The sequence below is a fragment of the Crocuta crocuta genome, unplaced genomic scaffold, assembly GCF_008692635.1.
Source record: "Crocuta crocuta isolate KB4526 unplaced genomic scaffold, BGI_CrCroc_1.0 scaffold348, whole genome shotgun sequence".
In the NCBI taxonomy this organism is placed as follows: Eukaryota; Metazoa; Chordata; class Mammalia; order Carnivora; family Hyaenidae; genus Crocuta; species Crocuta crocuta.
In genome coordinates this window covers 3,360,999-3,378,670 of record NW_027529573.1, presented here as the reverse complement: position 1 = coordinate 3,378,670, position 17,672 = coordinate 3,360,999, and the positions used below count along the sequence as shown (strand labels likewise).

The window sequence follows — 17,672 nt, the reverse complement described above, 5'->3', positions numbered from 1 at the left end:
AGTGCACTTTCACCTGTATTCTCTTGTTTCTGCCTCTCAGCTTGGGAGGGCCTTCCCCGGATTCTGCCCTAGAAGGCCAGCTGCCGGCCAGGTTGTCCTAGTTGCCAAGGCTTGTTGCATACTTGACATAGAGTGCTTTTCTTTGTACCCTGTTGTACATTATTACTTAAACTCATTTTACATGTGTGTTCAGCCCCTTTATGCAATTTTGGGAAATGACATGGAGTACCTGGAGATTTGTCATCTTTTCAGAACGTGCCTCGGTGCTGGAGTCGGTGGTAAGCAGACAGCCAATGGCATGTAAAGAATGTTGCAAGCTTGACTTGCAAAGCCTTTTCAAAATTGAAATCAAGGTAGCCTGTGACCAGGTCAAAGGGAAATGGTGTACTCAAGATGGTGCTTGATTTCCTCTTTCCTTGCTGACCTTACCTCTTCATGCCAGAGGCTGCCTGCACGTCTCCCTGCCTCACGTTCTCGCTTTTGGAGTCCGTTCTTCCTCCCCCCACCAGCCTCATTTTCCTTTGATCTTGGCCCAACCTTGATCAAAATCTTTCAGGACCATCCCACTGTTGATGACCCCGCTGAGCACGTGGGTGACCTGGGCGGTCTCTCCAGCCCCTGTGTCCTCTTGCTGCCTCTGGGCTGCAGACCTGGTTCTGCGTGTCCCACCCTTGTTCCCCGAATGGGTCCTTGGCTTTCCATCATCTGTGCCCTTCATTCCAAGAGCCCTTCTGCTGTAATGCATTTCTGTGCCTCCATGTGCTGTGTCCTCTCCTCTGCGGTTCCTCCCCTGCCCTCCCTGGGGCCACATGTCCAGTCTCCCATCACACGTTTCCTCTTCCACCAAGTGTGTTCCTTTGAACCAAAACCAAAGCGTTCCTTCCTTCCCTTGGCAGCTGGTCTTAAATTCCTCATTGTAGTTCTCTTGTTAATGTTTTCCTTTCCCCCACAAGATCACAGCTCCCAGTAGGTAGGGGTTGTGCCTTACTCATCCCCCTGGGGCCCGGCAGTACAACTCCCTAATATTTCCTGAGTTGAAATCCTTTTTCTGGATCATAATACTTGGGGATAGCATAGTGATAGGGATGTTAGTGTGGCCAGAAAAAGACTTGGCTTTTCTGGAGGGAGAACTTTCTATGATTGTAGAAACAGTTCACAAGCAGCTTGCGGACATGGGTGTGTCCCAGGGCTCTTCCTAACAGTTGGGATGGACCAGACTCACAATAATTTCACCTTGTCCCTGCTCTCCAGGAGGACTAGAAAAGGAGGTGTGGGCAAGGGGACGATGCCCTCTCTAACTCCTTCCAGCCTGGCGTATGACTACCTGGGTACGTTGTCCAAAGCGTGCTGGAGAAGAGAACATCCAGCCTGACTGCAGACTTTTAGGGAGTGTGTTTTATTTAAGTTTGGATAGTATTTTGGTGACACTTAGAAAATTGGTACTTTTGAGCAACAGCAAGACTGCACACAGCAATGCCGTAGCTCTAGTATGAGCCATCAGAAGCAACTGTATATGGGCCCTTACTTAAATTTGTACCATATCGTTACCTCATTTGGACTGTCTGGCATGGGCCTTGATCCTGTTTTAAGTGCTGGGTGGGAAGCAGAGTTTTAAAGGACTAAGGAGCGTTTCTAAAGAGGCCAGTGGGCTTTGTGTTGGAAGAGATTGAAATTTCAACTTAATAAAACATTTGATTTTCTACTCTTCATGGGGCCCACTATAAACATTTGGGAATTATTAAATTATTGCTTGGTTATGTACATGTTGGCACATTGAGATTTTTTTTGAGTTATTGTTGCTGTTTTTGTGGAATAGTGGCTATTTTACGGGGCCCTGGGACCGTCAGGAAGATTCTAGAGTGTACCCATGATGTGTTATATTTCACTTATAGCAGAGGGTTTCCATGCCCCTTCCTGGCATGTCCACTCCAGAAATGTTCCAGTGCCCATCAGTGACTGTCATCCAGGGAACTAAACAAGCAGCTAATGTGTAGTTTTGAAATGTTGGTATTATTAGGTTTAAATCTCTAGGACACATAGAAACTCACTTGTGGCATTAAATGTGCCGTGTGGGTGACTTCAAGTTGCAGTGGCAGTGGTAATTTTTGCATTTCCTGACTCTTGTGTTTAAATTTGCAGTCTCAAGATTGCATCACCATAGGTTTTCACATTTAATGAATATTTATGTTGAGCCCAGTTCTATACGAATGCGATGGTTTCTGACTTGATTATAGCTTGCCGTGCACTGTGGCCAGGAGTGCCCTACAGACAACGGAGTTGGCACACGCCTCAGCATGCCAAGCCCTGGCGGATGTGGTTAGGGACCACGGTGACTGGTGCTGGGGTTGCCATGCCAACCTTGTTTTTGGAAGGGGGAGGCTCTAAAACAGCAGTGGGATGGGGGCAGAGGAGTTTTGAATGTTCTAAGTGAAATTATTCCCCATAGGTGCCCCTGTAGGAAGATGTTGTGGAAAACCCTGGAATTCTTAACTACATGCTTAGGTAATGTTAATTAATTTTCTTAATTTACTTTTGCGAGGCTGTTTTAATGGTCCTCCTGTGAACCTGTGGAAGACATCTCTTGTGCAGGTGTCTTCCCTACTTGCGGCGAGGTAATTGGGGAGTCTCCTGTCTCCTAGCATTACCAACCCCCTCCTCTCACGCCCTGCCCGCATCCCTTGCCCTCTGATAACTCTAACCTAGTGATGGCTGATTAGAGAAAGGGGTGGGAAAGAAGAATGAGGCAGAGGATAGTTGGGACGGAGAGTCCCCCAGCTTTTTATCTTCATTCCCCTCTTCTCCCCACCCCAAGAAGGCCTATTCTCTTCCCTACTTATTCTCCTATACTCAACAAACACCGTGGTTTGTGAATGCCATCACCCAGTCATGGGATCTTCAGATGCCTAGCTGTCAAGCTTTGGCAGGCAGAGTTAGGACAGGAGGAGGAGGGACGTGTCCCTGCCACCCTACACTGGAACGCTGTTTGCCCCTTTGCAGATGGTGCTTCTGCAGGACTAATTCTGCGGCGCCTGGTGTTGCGTTGTGCAGTGAAGTGTCTGGAAGGGAACTGATCAGGTCTAGTAAGCCAGACAGGGGCCCAGGCTGGCAGAGCAGGATGGGACTCATAGGCATTATCTTCTGTCCTGGCATTTTTATAAAATGTGTATTCATTTTTGAAGGGGGGGAGGGACAGCGAGATGGGGGGACAGAGGATCCAAAACAGGCTCTAGGCTCTGAGATGTCAGCAGAGAGCCCGACGAAGGGCTCAAACCCACAAACCGTGAGTGAGATCATGACCTGAGCCGAAGTCAGACGCATATAACCGACTGAGCTGTCCTAGTATTTCTGGACAGGGGAGCTGAGCTACTGGAGGAGACTGGGACTTTCACAGGCTCAACAGCTCAGGCAGTCTTGTGTTGTGGGGGGCTTGCTTTCAAGGCTCAAAATGGAAGAACATCAACCCCTTCGCCCCCGCCTTTGAGTGGAAACTTACTAATGCAGAAGGGGAGGCTGACCACACATTTAGACTTTGCTTGCTGACTTGGGGTCTGCTGTGTGACTCTCAGGTTGGATTGGATCCTCCTTCAGGGTGGGGCTGGTATCTCAGTCTTTTGACATTTCCCCACTCCAGCCCGAAGGGTCTTATCATGCAAATTAGAAACAGCTTTACTTCCTCAAGATACGTGGCTTTCATTTGCTGTAAATTGGTCGTAACGTGGACCCCAGATACGTAGGGTACCCCCTGGAATTGTTCAGTGCATGAGGCTGTCTTCCTGTGGGCTGATAGGGCACCTTTGTATAAGTTACTCCCTCTTCGCCTCTCTCTCAGCAATTCTTACGTGCGGTTTTTGATTTCTGTCCATTCCTAGAAAACCAGGGAACTGTGTTTGTAAGAATTGCGCGTAACATTAGGAAACAAGATATCAGGGGACATAGGGGGTTTAGTATGCAGATTCTTTAAAAAAATTTTTCTTAATATTTATTTATTTTTGAGAGAGAGACGGACAGAACCCGAGAGGGGAAGGGCAGAGAGAGAGGGAAGCACAGAATCAGAAGCAGGCCCCAGGCTCTGAGCTGTCAGCACAGAGCCTGATGCACAGGGCTCGAACTCACGAGCTGTGAGATCATGACCTAAGCCACAAAGTCGGACACTCAACGGACTGAGCCACCCAGGCGCCCCAGTATGCAGATTCTTGATCTCTGCTCTGGCTGGTTTTCTGCTCAAGAGATGAGCTGACTGGAGTGGGGTCCCCAAACCTTGGGTCCCTCAGCAATTACATGGGTAGGCTTTTTTGTGGAGGGGAAATGACACCACCATTGTATGGGAGAAGATACACATGTATTCCTAGGAAAAACTTACAGTTTAACTTTTGGATTCTAACCTGATTTGGATATAAGTTCTTAGTTCTGTGTTACAGCTACAAACTTGAGCCAACTGCACTTAAGAGGAGTGGGAGGACACTTCCGTGTCATCGAACATTGACATGGCTGTTGGGAGCAGCAGTTTTCAGCTTTGCTATGTAGACACCCACAGGTTTGCCAGGTTCCTTAAAACATGTTGTAAATTTTGCAGAAGGAGTGGTCCTGGATTTCCTTTGCTGATGGGAGAGACTGCTTTGGGTTTGAACCCAATTACCTGCTGTGGAAATGTGACTTTGCCTCTTCTGGGTCTCTGTTTATTCATCTGTAAAATGGAGCAGAGTTTCTCCTGGAGCTGTTGTGAAGGTTAAATGAGCCACTCACAGCACACAGTTTGTGTTTAGTGACAGTGAGGCTGCTAATGAAGAAAATAGCCTACATCGTTTTAGGTCAGTCCTCACCGATACCTAACATGCTGTCGTTCTAAATTTTTATTCTACAGTGGTAGCTTATCGAGCATAAAGAATCCCAAAGTGCTACTCATTGAGAAGAAATCATAGCATGAATTTTTTTTTTTTAACGTGCTCAGTGTCTAACCACTTAGACCGTTATCTCTTCTCCCCAGGTGGTGTCCCATGGGTCCCCGGAGTGGCATTTAAGCACTGTGCCAGAGGCTTAGGTGGCTCATTCCTCCCTGGGCCCCTGTCTCCTCTTTCACCTGTTTCCCAGGCGGTACGCTCTGCTCTGCTGCTGCTTCATCGGCTTACCCCTACGCCCTATAGCTAGACCATTGTCCTGACCCTGAGCTCTGCTCTGTTGGTCGGGCATGCACACACATACGTACGTGTGAAGTGCAAGTCCCGTATATAGGAGGCTGCGTTTCTGGGCGAGCCTGCCTGCTGTCCCTGAGGCCACATGGCCTGCATACGGGCACCACTGCTCCAAAGGAAAGCAGGGTGGTTGATTGTTCCTCTGGATCCGTCCAGGGCACATGAAATGTTGTGATATGCTAAGGCTGTGCTCTGGGGGCCTAATTACGCGGGGCCTGTGGCAAGCACAAGTGACTTCAGCACTTGGTTTGATCCAGTGTGCAATTTTGCCAAAGCAAATACTTTATTAATCTTAACCCTCAAATTAGACACATTGACTTTTTCTAAAAATGGGAATGATAGGAGTGCATTGTGGGGTTGTTGGTTTTTTTTTTTTTTCTTACTTTCCCCCACCACCTTCTGCCAAGACTGGGCTGTGCATTCCTCTCCTTGAATGGAGAAGGTAGTTTCTATCTCTGCCTACCCCCTTCTCTCACATTCCTGAGATGGTGATGGAAAGATTCCCCTTCTCTCCTGTGCAGGTGAGCTTTCCTCCTCCCTCTCTCTGAGGTTCCACTTCTTTCTACATCAAGGCCTAAGAGTCTTGCTCCTGAAAGGGCCTGCTGTCCTGATGGACCTTTCCTAACTGGGGACACTTCCCGGTTTCCTTCGGATTCAGATCCAGAATGTGTGCAGGGAAATTGTCGGGGGACTTCCCGTAGTGACCTTGAGCGTGTCCAGCGTAATTTCTCGTGTGGCCCATGAGTGAAGTAGCCTGGTGGGTAGACGGAGGGCTTCCTGCTCAACACCCTCCAAGTGGCTTGGGTCAAGGGCATACTCCTAGGGTAGCATGAACCTGGTATTAGAGAGTGGAGCTTGCTCTTATCTAGTCCAAGTAGGAGGAGAAAAAAATGCCTCTAAGTCAACAAGCGCTGTAACCTCATCTCAGAGAACGGTTCTGAGTTAGCATCGTCTTTTCTCTGCTCTCGGCCTCTGCCAACAGTCTGAGGGGACCTGGTGGGATTTACCAGCTTTGAAGTCCTAAGGTGCTATTTTAATACTTTTCTTTTACATTGCAGGGTTCGAGGCCGATTTAACTAGATTCTGGAGGGAGCTTTTACTTTACACCATTCTTAAGAGCCCGGACAATCTTGAAAGAGTTAAACCCTAATTAGCTCATTCCTAAGGTATTTAATGCCCTTATTAAAACTCAACTGCTCGCTCACTTTTTTCTTTAGTGAATCAGATTTCTTGAGGAGCTGAGCCCTCACTCCTCAGATCACAGGCTCACATGTTGAAGCTGGCAGCGCTAGAGGCTAGTTCCTATCTGTGTGACAGCATTTTTAATTTAACAGGACCGCCTTTGATGTTCCCCAAATATTTATAGGCAGCTTTAGATCATTTCAGTGTGTGCTTTCTTTTTCTTTTCTTTTCTTCTCTCTGTCTCTCTCTCTTTTGTAAACTGGAGCAAAAGTTCTTCCTCATGCAACAGCCTTCCTTTTATCCTGTTGGTTTATTTTTGTTTCCTTTGCAGCTTTGGCGAAGGCTCTTTGGCCGCATTCACACAAGGTTGACCCTTCCTTTAGCTTCTTTGGTAAAGGCCACCTCTCTGTATCATCCTGCCTGCTTGAGATTGCTTAAGACACTTCTGTTTGTCCCTTGACTTTCTAGACGCTGAATTTTTTTCGGATTTGGCTCGGGAATCTGCTCTCTGGCTGACCTGAAAGCGTTCAGATCAGTGTGGAGACACGGGCAATGTGTGCGGAGGTGTCTCTTTATGGATGACCAGGCTGCGATGTCCTCCTCTGCCTGTGTGTGTTGACCAGGCCTCGGCAAGTGATGATTTATAATGTAACTTCAGCAGATAGTGCTGTAGCTGGGGTAGGAAACACAGATAGACACAACTCTCTCCTGATATTTACAGCCTTGCTCCATTTGGCTCTGCTAGACTTGTTGGCTGAAAGTAATAATCATAGACTTCAGTTCAGTCTCAGGGATGGGAAAAACAAGAGTTGTGGTGCAAACTTGTTAAACCGTCAAGAAAAAGGAAAAGAAAACTTTGTACCAATCACAACAAGTGACAGAACAGAGGACGGTGGATTCTCCAGCCTGGACTCTGGGTAAACATTCTGCTTGTGGAACAATCCAAGTTATTGAACTCTGGGCTGCTGTTACTTACCTGGGCCTGTCAGACAGAAGCCTGGAACTTTCCATGGCTGCTGCCATCATTGCTGGCTCTGCCTCCTACTACATGGAAACCTGTTAGGGCTGAAGGTCACATAGGTGGCTGGTGAAACATTCGAGTAAGTGCATACCATGTTTACACTGTCTCACTAGATCTTTGAGGGGATTCTGAGCACCAGAGGTTTCACCCCTCTTCTTTTAAATGAGGACTCCAAGGTACAGAGAGGTCTTTTTTTTTTTTTTTTAATGTTTATTTTTGAGAGAGCACAAGTCGGGGAGAGGCAGAGAGAGACAGACAGACAGACAGGACAGACAAAGAATCTGAAGCAGGCTCCAGGCTCTGAGCTGTCAGCACAGAGCCTGATGTGGTACTTGAACTCACAAACCACAAGATTATGACCCGAGCCAAAAGTTGGACGTTTAACTGACTGAGCCACCCAGGTGTCCCTGCAGAGAGGTCTTAACATAGCTAGCGAATGGAGAGCTGGCCTGGGTCTCAGGAGTGTGTTCACAATCTCACCATAAGGCAGTTTGAGTTTGGCAAATCCACTGGTGGTCGGCTGACCTCTTACAGCTAAGAAGACCTCTCGCAGCTCAAAGCTACAGTGTGCTGTGTTCTGAGAGTTCGGAGCTGACCAGGCTGTCTCCATGCAAGGGACACAGAGGTGGACAGCACAGCCCTGGAGCCAGACAGGCCTTTGTTTGCATCCTGGCTCCGCCACTACCTTGTGATCTTGGCCAGGTCACCCAACCTTCCTGAACCTCTGTTTGGTCATCTCTAACATGGGACAGTATAGATTGTACCCCCAAAGGATTGTGAGGATTAAGTGGGATAATAGATGTGAGTTACACAGTAAATACTTAATACATGTTAGCACTGGTGACCCTTGCTGCTATGGAATCGTCACCCTCTAGGATATCACATCCTGTGGGAGAGACAGTCGGGAAAAGCAGCTATTAGATTGTCTGGTAAACCAGGTAAACTTGGCAGCTACCATGGAGAGATGTGCTACTGCTTAGCAGGGGCCTAGGGCAGAGCCATTGGCTTGGGTTTTTACATTCTTTCACCCAGCAGATTTGTATTGAGTGCTTACTCTGTGCTAGGCAGAGTCTTTGAGTCACACTGATTACTTCCCTACCCTCTACCGAAAGTTCCCTGTCCCTTGAGGGAATTTGAGCTAAAATGTTAATTGCCACCTGGAGATAGATTCCCTGAAGTCATTTTCACGTAAAACTTCAAGATGCAAAATGGCAGAGCCACACTTCATTTGACAGTTTATCTTGCATTGCTTTGTGCTATCCCTTCAACTATTTAATCTTATCTGATTTTCCCCTAATTTTTCTGGTCTCTCGTACATGAGAGATCTACAGTCCTTGAGAATGTACAGGCGACTGGCTGAGGGAGCAGGTGGTGATCCTTTTGTTCCCCAGAGTGCCCAGATGGTGTCTGTGCCTTCTCATGGTCTGGTTCTGTGGGGATTTGTTGATAAGATTTTGCTTTGATTTGGTTTTCCAACCCAGCACCATGTCCAGATTTGATTACAGACCCTGGTTTCTCTGCAGAATTTCATTGCTCTGTCATTGGCCATCTTAAAACTTAAGTCCCATTCTCCACATCCCCCAGCCCTTTGCTAGCTGTGAGGATGGTTGTACGATAGAACTTTCTCCCTGTCCACAGTGCATGGTCCAGAGTGGAGGCTAGCATACTTTCACTTATTGGACTGGTTGATGAAAGCCAGTTGGCCGCTGTCCTTATATACTTACGAACCCAAGTAAGCCTTTCTCTAAGGTAGATTTCAGGTCAATTCTGTGTCTTTTTCGCTGTGTTCCTGAGCTTTTGGTGAGAAGTGGGTGTTTTTTTAAATACACTGTTAATTTGAAACTAAGATGTTGCTCCAACTACTTTTGGACCATGAAAATGATGTTAATTTATTTGTCTCTGTATAAAGGCAGCACTCATTTCTGTTCAGCTTCTTTGGTACCCATGCTTTCTGTAAGTAGCATGTTTAACCTCACATAAAAAGTAGCTTATATTCAGCTAAGACAGCAGCTGGTTGAAAGGATAATTCAGAAGAAGGGTAAATGAGTGAGAAGACAGCACGCCATTGCACTTGGCTCCATAGAGTTAACTGAGAGTTAATTGCAGCCCAGATTTCTTTCCAACGAACCCCTGAGAAGCTTCATATGTTTTGTTTTTTAAGTTCATTTATTTATTTTGAGAGAGAGTGAGAGATCTAGCTGGGGAGGGGCAGAGAGAGGGGGAAAGAGGGAGAATATCCGTACTGCCAGTATGGAGCCCAGTGCAGGGCTCCACCTCCTGAACCGTGAGCCGAAATCCCAAGTTGGACACTTAAGTTACTGCGCCAGCCAGGTGCTTATTTACCTTCTTGTGGGCATCTTGGTGGCTCTTTCATCCCTTGGTCCAGGGTGCAAGCTGGCCATGCTGTGGATGAGGCCGGAGCTCATGGGAGCACATCTCAAAACAGTGTTGTGACCCAGTAGTGTGCAATCTACTCTGGAGTGGTATGTGGGCCATCACTAGCTAGCAAAATTTGGGCAGAAAGATGTCCAAGACAGTTGAAGAGGTACCGCTGGGGCCCGTACATGGTGATGTTTGCATTTTCCAGCAATTCTTAGGGAGCATAAGTCTGCTCCGCCCCCATCAGAACTTGGAATGGGAGCAAATTCGTCCTCATTCGTACTCCTTCCCCCAGTTTAGCTGAATTGCTGGATGCACGGTCAGTTGGATGCAATTTGTTTTGCTCAAGAAAGGGAAAGCCTGCATTGATAATACAGTGATAGGACCCATGATTACAGTTTGGGTTTGTTAAATTGGCGATTAGATCTGTCTGGGCAGGGAGCAGAGATGAAGTTAATGGTCTCTTGGAGATCCCTGGTTCCCAGGCAGGGACCTAGTGGGTCAGTTGGGCTTTTTAGGCACACTTGTCTGAAGAACGCTGTTTGGTTTTGAATCACTTTCCAAAGCTCTGAAGTGTCCCTGATCTTAACTCTGTATGGAAATTTGCCTTCTGGGAACGGACAGCCACCTGGAGCCAAGGGCTTTAGGCATTGGCCTGGCCTGGGGGCTTCCTGTTGGGCAGCTTGCTAACTACTACCGCAGACCCTGCCCTCAGACCTGGATAGCTTTCACTGTTTTTCACTGATTTTCTCAGAAAACAGTCAAACTGAAATTTGCTCTTGCTGGTATAGAACGATTATGCAAATCGCATCTGTGTGCTTAGGTTTGTAGAAATGTAGAAATGTAGTTTAGTGAAAAGGAAAAAGCACCTTTTTAGCCCACGTACTTCCTAATTTGCACAATGATTTTGATGAAATTTGCATCTGAGGACCTCAGTTTCTCCATTAGATTTTGGATCCGAAGGTACTGAGGGAACAAAGTGAGAGAACTTTGTGCTTTCTCCTCCCCCGTGGATTTGAACTGTCCCAAGCTCTTTTTTGTGGTTTGTTTTGGTCCTATGTTCTTGGTGTGAAGGTGAGGAAGTCTGCAGTAGGCTTTGCTTTTTAGAGGTGTGTCTGGCCAAGCTTAATGCCCACTTTCCTGGAGAGTTTTGATGGATGTGGGGCATGATGTTTTCTGGATAGTGTTCACAGAATCACTGAGCTTTTTCCTGATTTCTGTAGGGGTGGGTACGTGGGCGGGTGGGAAAGATGGAATGTGCCCCTGAGAGGGTGGCATTATGATGTCGTGGGCTGAGGACCATGAGCCCAGGGCTCAGGGAAGGCACCTAGAAATGCTGAGCAGATCCTGGGGGTGGGCCTCCATCTGGGTTTAAAGAAGGCTGGGCTTGGAGTCACCTCTGCCTACACTTGTTGGGGGGAAAAGCATTTGTTTTTGTGACCCAGGCTGGGTTGGCATCCAGTGGAACTTTCTCTAGTAGATCTGGAGGTGGCCTTCTATGGAATGTGCTTGTGGCAGCTTAAGGAGGAAGGCGAGGCCGGGCGAGGCCATGGCTGGGATACAGGAGACCTGACCCGCTCCCCAAATCTGCCACTTAAATGGAACCCTGAGGGAACCAGCTAAACTGAGCTGTAAACACGTCTGTAAACTGGGTGTGGGGGCTGGGTGAGATTCCTGGAGGGAGCAGGGAGGATCTGTATGCCTAGGGGCTTCCTGCGGGGCAGGAACAGGAAGGGGGGAATCACTCAAACTGGAGAATCTGGGAGGGAAATGAACTTCAGAGGCCAGTAGGGGATGGACTGGGGGAGGGGCCCTGCATGCCAGCGAAAGGTGTTTGCCTTTTATTATAGAGACTAGGGGGTCCTACAGCCACACGTGGTAGATGATGTCCATGTGTAGGGCCAGATTTTTGATGACATGACCTTCCTGGCCCCAAGTTCTCCAGCAGCATGGTTTGTAATCATAGCAGCCTGCGGGCTCAGTCGGGGGCTGTGCTCTCCTATCCTGAGAGCAGCCTGGAATGTAAGGGAGTAAGTAACACGTTCTAGTGACAACCTTGAATTCACTTTATTAAAGATAAATAAATTACATGCCGACTTTGGCCTTTAACTGTTATTAGTAACAAATTGCTCTCCACCCATATACTCAACCATTCATGACACCTTGGGGAAATCTGCTGTTGTGGCCTTTTCTCCCTCCCCCCCTCTCCCCAAGTGTTTTTTAACGTACCACGAGTGTGTAGAAACTTCTGGGGAACAATTCATCAGCTGCTTTTTGGGTTCTGTCCATAACCCATAACTGAAGTTGAGGCTCTGTCTGTTGACAGTCCTGGGTTTCAGAAGAGAGGTTTCGAGGTCCGTTAGGATTAGGCAATTGAGTGACTGGCCGGTTTGGACATTTTTCTGGTTATTGACAGGCCTTACTGTGGCTTCTCCCAGATGAATGGGGAATATATTTTCCTAAATCCAGCCATTGAGCCAAATGAGCCACACTGGGATAAACTCTGTTTGTTTACAAATTATGTAAGAGAAGTGCCCGGCCATTAAATTCTTCTGGGCCCGAATTCTTACCCCTCTTCAAAGTTGTAATCAAACTAAACAAACACTTTCCACAGGAACTAACTCCCTCCCGAGAAACAGGAGCAGATGCTCCTGGGAGGCCTTTAGCAACTTTGGAATGTTTAATGTAGAAATATGTAACCAAGGTGAAGTTGTTCCAGAAACCTTGCTTACTCTAGCCAGGACCAAAGCACTAGTCAGCTTTTTTATTTAGGGCAAGAGATGCAAAATGAACTGGGCCAGGGAGAATTTTCTCTAGAATGTTCAATTTTCTGTTTTCATCTTCCCCTGCTCCTAGTTTTAGCCGCTTGTGACCTTTATTCCTTTCTGCTTAAGAAACTTTTTTTTTTTTTGTTTTTCAGGCTTGATCCTTATCTCTTAGCTGTGTGGGATTACATCTGAGGATCAAGGAGCGCTCCTCTTATCCAAAGCACTCAATTATTGCTCCTCTGTCTCTAGGAAAGATGTCAGGTGCAGAGCAAACACTCCAGGGGAGAGAGGCTGAGGCTGCTTTGCCTTTGTTGTGGTTCCAGTAACACAGTTCTTTTGGGGATTGACAAAGACTCTCTAGGCTCCCAGACACAGTTTTCCAGCTCTTGCTGCTTTGGGTCTTTACTGGGTGGCTTGATTTATTTTGGCCTAGGAATGTTATGAATTTTTAGGACCTTGGGCACACTTGTATTAGAATAGAGGTACAGGGGTGCCTGGGTGGCTCAGTCGGCTAAGTGTCTGACTCTGGCTCAGGTCATGATCTCACGGTTTGTGGGTTCGAGACCCGCGTCAGGCTCTGTGCTGACAGCTAGCTCAGAGCCTGGAGCCTGCTTCAGATTCTGTGTCTCTCCCTCTCTCTCTGACCCTCCCCTGCTCATGCTGCCTCTCTCTCTCTCTCTCATAAATAAATAAAACATTGTAAAAAAATTTAGAATAGAGGTACATTATCTGAGGCCAAACTTAGATTTCTGTGGATTATGCCTCAAGATGCGCTTTTCTCAAGGGGTCTTCTGAAGAACTCCAGCCCTGCAGAATGCTTTCGAAAGAGTTCTATGGTGAGCTGACTTTGAGAATGCTCTTTCTCATCATTCCCTCTTGGAGAGTTAGATGGCACAGTAGTGAATTAATGGCTCTGAGAAATGCTGCTGATAAGGAGTCTAAATGAACTCCATTCAGCCTGGTGTTTCCCAAATGTACTTGATCGCTGGACTCCTTTTCTCAAATAGCTGCTAGCTGAGGACATTCCACTCTAGTAGCTAGCTAATATTAAGTTGGTTAGGGACTGTGCATGTTCAGTTGGTGTCCCATTGGATTATGAGCATGGAAGGCTGAGTGTGTTAATTTATCACTTCCCACAGACCCCTGGGATATGGTCATCGCCCCCATGGCCTGAATGCCTTTCACCTGTGATAGGACTTGTTTCTTCCATTTCAGTGACAGGTTTGTCTTCTCTGTACTTGTGTGAAGGGATGGGGAGCTGTATGGTATAATAGTATAAAAGAACCAAGAAACAGTGCTTCTTTTTGAGGAATTGAGTTTCTGCTGGGACGGGGAGATCCATGGCGTCGAGCAGAAGTACCCTCCAAGTGGGTGTGAACTAGAGCAAACCCCGCACCAGCCCCAAGCAGCGTGTCCCCTAGCGGTGGGGGAAGGCATGCCTTTGTTGTGATTTAGCAAGCTATGGGGACCTGGTGAGGAGTGGGAAGATAAGATAGAGGAGTGCCCTGGCAGTTGGGAAACCCTGAATGACTTTTCATTAGGCTTGCCCATGTTTTTAACACATGTTGACAGACAACAGTCTGTTCGACTCCCCCCAGGGTTGGACAAAATGCATGTTTAAGCCTCTGGAAGAGCGCTGTCTGGCTGATTTGCCAGCCGCGTCAGTATCCTGGGTTTGGGAATAGCTGTTCTCCCCAACACTGAGTCAGGCTGTGGGTTTGGCTGCTGGGTTTGGGGGGGCCTTCTGCCTTGGAGGTGCTGGGCTGAGTTGAATGGTTGTGCATTTTTCAGGTTTGTCTACCTTGGTTAATGCACAAAAGATTAAATATGCTCTGCAGGCTCTAGTTGCCTGTAGGAAGAATGTGACTTGAGCAGGGCTGAGATAGTACCCCTGTGAGGTACCTTATAAGGGGAGACGCCGAGATGAGGGGCTTAAATTCTTTTTCAACTGTGTGTCATATTTCATAGTGTTGACTTAGGACTTTCTTTTTCTTTTTCTTTTCTTTCCTTTTTTTTTTTTTTTAAACTTTTTAAATTGGGGGTGACCTACCTGACGGATATTGTCAGTAGCTAAGCCCTCCTGAGCCCGGGGCATCTAGCGTTTTGCCTCAGTAGCTTTTGATGAGACCCCAGGCTCTGCTGTTGCATTAAGGGTGGGGCTCAACCTTCCCTCAGCCCAGTCCCTCCCACCCCTGCTTCTTTTTGCAGGGTGCTGATTGTCCGAAACTTCTTCCTTGCGCTGAACCAGACATGCTCCTTGGTTCCGGTTCTGCCTTCTAGAGTGTATTAGTGTCCTAGGGCCGCCCGAACAGAGGACCACAGACTGGCTGGATTAAACAACAGAAATTTATTTTACACAGTTCTGGAGGCTACAGGTCCGAGATCAAGGTATCAGCAGAGTTGGTTTCTTCTGAGGCCTCTCTCTTTGGCTTGTAGATGGCCATCTCCGTGTGTCTTCATGTGGTCTTCCCTTTGTAACTGTCTGTGTTCAGATTGTCTCTTATAAGGACACATGTCATATTGGATTAGAGCCCATCCTAATGACCTCGTTTAACTTAATCACCTCTTTAAAGACTCTATCTCCAAATAGTGACACTCTGAGGTCCTGGGAGCTAGGACTTCAACATATGAATTTTGGGGTGATATATCTCAGTCCCTAACATAGAGCTACATTAAGACATGATGGCCCTTCAGATCTTTGAAGGTGGTTATCCTCTGTCACCCTCATCTACCAGGAAAAACCAATACAATTTGTTTTCTCCTTGCCAAGTACCCTTAGTTCTTTCTGTTCATCATCATATGTGATGGTTTTGGGGTCCCTTGTCATCCTGGAGTCTTCTGGACTCGCTTCAGTTAAAGACAGACAAAGTAGAGTATCTGGACTGCTTGCAGTATTCCCAGATAGAATTCATTCTAGCAACTGGTTTTGATGATTTTCTGAAATATTTAAAAGGCTTAAAATAGGCCTGTAAAGTTTTAGTAGCAACTTTAATAAATTTATCTTTAATTGTGACCATTGACACATGCACATGGGCACATGTACGTGAACATGAACACGCACATGCACCCCGCCCACCCCCCGGGAAGGCAGCCCTAACCATAAGTCTTTCTGACTCAGGCATTTCAGTTTAGAATCGAGTGCCCAGGGTCTAAATTTATTTACCACTCTTCACCCTTCCTCATACTTCCCCAGTTTTAGGAAAGCCAGCAGGGATAGTTATTTCAAAAGAACAAATGAATGTAGAGATGTATTTATTCTTTTGAAGTATAATTACCGTCTGGAGAGCCTAGAAGTAATTCAGTCACTTGAATATAATTCCTTTTAGGTACTCACTCTTTATGTCAAGCTGTAGTGTAATTAGATTTAAAATTATAAGGCACCCTCTTCACTTTTGGAAATTGTTTTCCGTTTTATTGTGTCCATCTCCTCTGCTAGAAATTGTTGAAAAGGCTTATCTGTTTTGTTCTTTGTATTTTCAGCACTTAGGAGAGCAAAGTTACAAAAAAAAAAAAAAGTTTGTTGAATGAGTAAATGAATCCTCTAAGTCATCTTGTGCTTAATCAGGAAGGTCCTGTTGTGTCTCAGAGACACAAATGTGGCAGAAACGACAGCCTGGGGTTTGGGGGGTGACTCTGGCCACTTTTCCCTTTTGCTGCTGAATTATGGAACTTCCCATGAAGAGACCCTCAGTGCTGTTCACTTTTCTGCTAAATTGTAGTGTGTAAATCCTGACTGATAGCTTTGACAGACTTTCTTCTCTCCAGATAGCATGTGACATGACACTCTTGGAGTTTCGAAGATGGTTTGATCGCACCAGCCAGGATTTCCAGATCGTAGCCCTGAGATGGCCAGAGCCCTGGCCCCACACAGCTGTTAGGTCCCCTCTGTTCTGGAGGCCCAACAACATTGAAAACACCAACTATTTATAGCATACTTTTCAGTGTCCGTAAATTTTAAGATGCTCTTGCCAGTGGGACTGGGCAAACACCCTCCTGCCTGCCACCGTCTCCTTGCCCCAAAGCTTGTAGCCACGTGGTAGGAGCTGAGCCCCACCTGAGTGTTTCCGGGACCCGCCTGAGGCCTGCTGGGATGCCACAGGGTTTCTAGTAGGCTCCGTGGAGGCTTCTGATAGAGTCCTTTGAGGTGGAGTGGCTGGGGATTAAAACAAAAACCCCGAAGACACCAAGGTGTCTGATCTGCCCGTGCTAATCTGCCAGCCTCTAGGTGGCTGTGCTTTCGTTGGTCTGTGCAGGGACATTGGTTAAGTTAAATCACTGGTAAGCTTGGGAGTGTCCTGTGCAACGTCCATTTATCTTACCTGGAAGGATTCCTCAGATTTCAACAAGGTAGTTGAAGACTGTTGAATCTGAATTTGGGATATGATTAATCTCGGTAGAGTGAAGACTTGTAGGGGTGTGTAGAAGCTCATAAAAAGCCCTGATAGAGTCTTGGGTCTTCATTCTCTCAGCTGCCCCTTGGAGAAGACTTCCTTGTCTGCCTTGCAGGGTGCATGGGAGCGGAGCCCCCTCCTCAGGGTGCTGTTTAGAAAGGGCTCTGTTGTTCGAATGCTCCCCCTCAGCTGCTCAGCCTGAAGTAGTTGGACTTTTGGGGACAGGTTTTGTTGTGCTAGCCTTCGGGCCCTTCAGTTCCTTGCTTGGTTCAGGGAGGGACCGGCGAGAAAGAGGCCTGTTCTGTTAGCTGGAGTTTCCATTGAAGTGCTAACTGCTGGATCCTTTGAACCTCCAGCCTGGGAGGGTATTTATAACTAGCTGTTTGCGTGCGTAGAGGAACTGAGGCCCTGCCTTTCTATAGTGGTTGAAGAGCCGTGCCCTTGGTGTGGGCTGAAAGGGCAGGCCTGGCTGAGTGTGGGGACTCACGCTCGGCTCCCCACGACCTTGTTCTCCTCCCCCCGCCCCCGTGAGGCCAGCGGCCCTTTCAGGGTTAACGTCTCTGCTTTGGAAGCAGCTGGCCAGTTTACACTCCTCCCTGGGCTGTACAAAAATACTTCCTTTGAAGTGTTGGGAGAAGCGGTGAAGGGTAAAACCTGGTGAAGAAGGAAACCTGGAGTGGGGCTCCAATGTGCTGCTTTTGTGCTCTGGGACCAAGTCCCCCTCCCCCCCCCCCCCCCCCCC

General features: G+C 47.3%; 1 protein-coding gene across 1 annotated transcript in view; it reads left to right on the top strand.

The window, feature by feature from the left end:
- Window positions 1-2,481: 2,481 nt before the first annotated feature.
- Window positions 2,482-17,672, top strand: part of ZNRF3 (zinc and ring finger 3) — a 142,757-nt gene continuing 127,566 nt past the window's right edge. The window contains exon 1 of the mRNA XM_077761655.1: window positions 2,482-2,502. The gene's annotated coding sequence lies outside the window, so the exon portion shown is untranslated. The remainder of the gene's footprint in view (window positions 2,503-17,672) is intronic.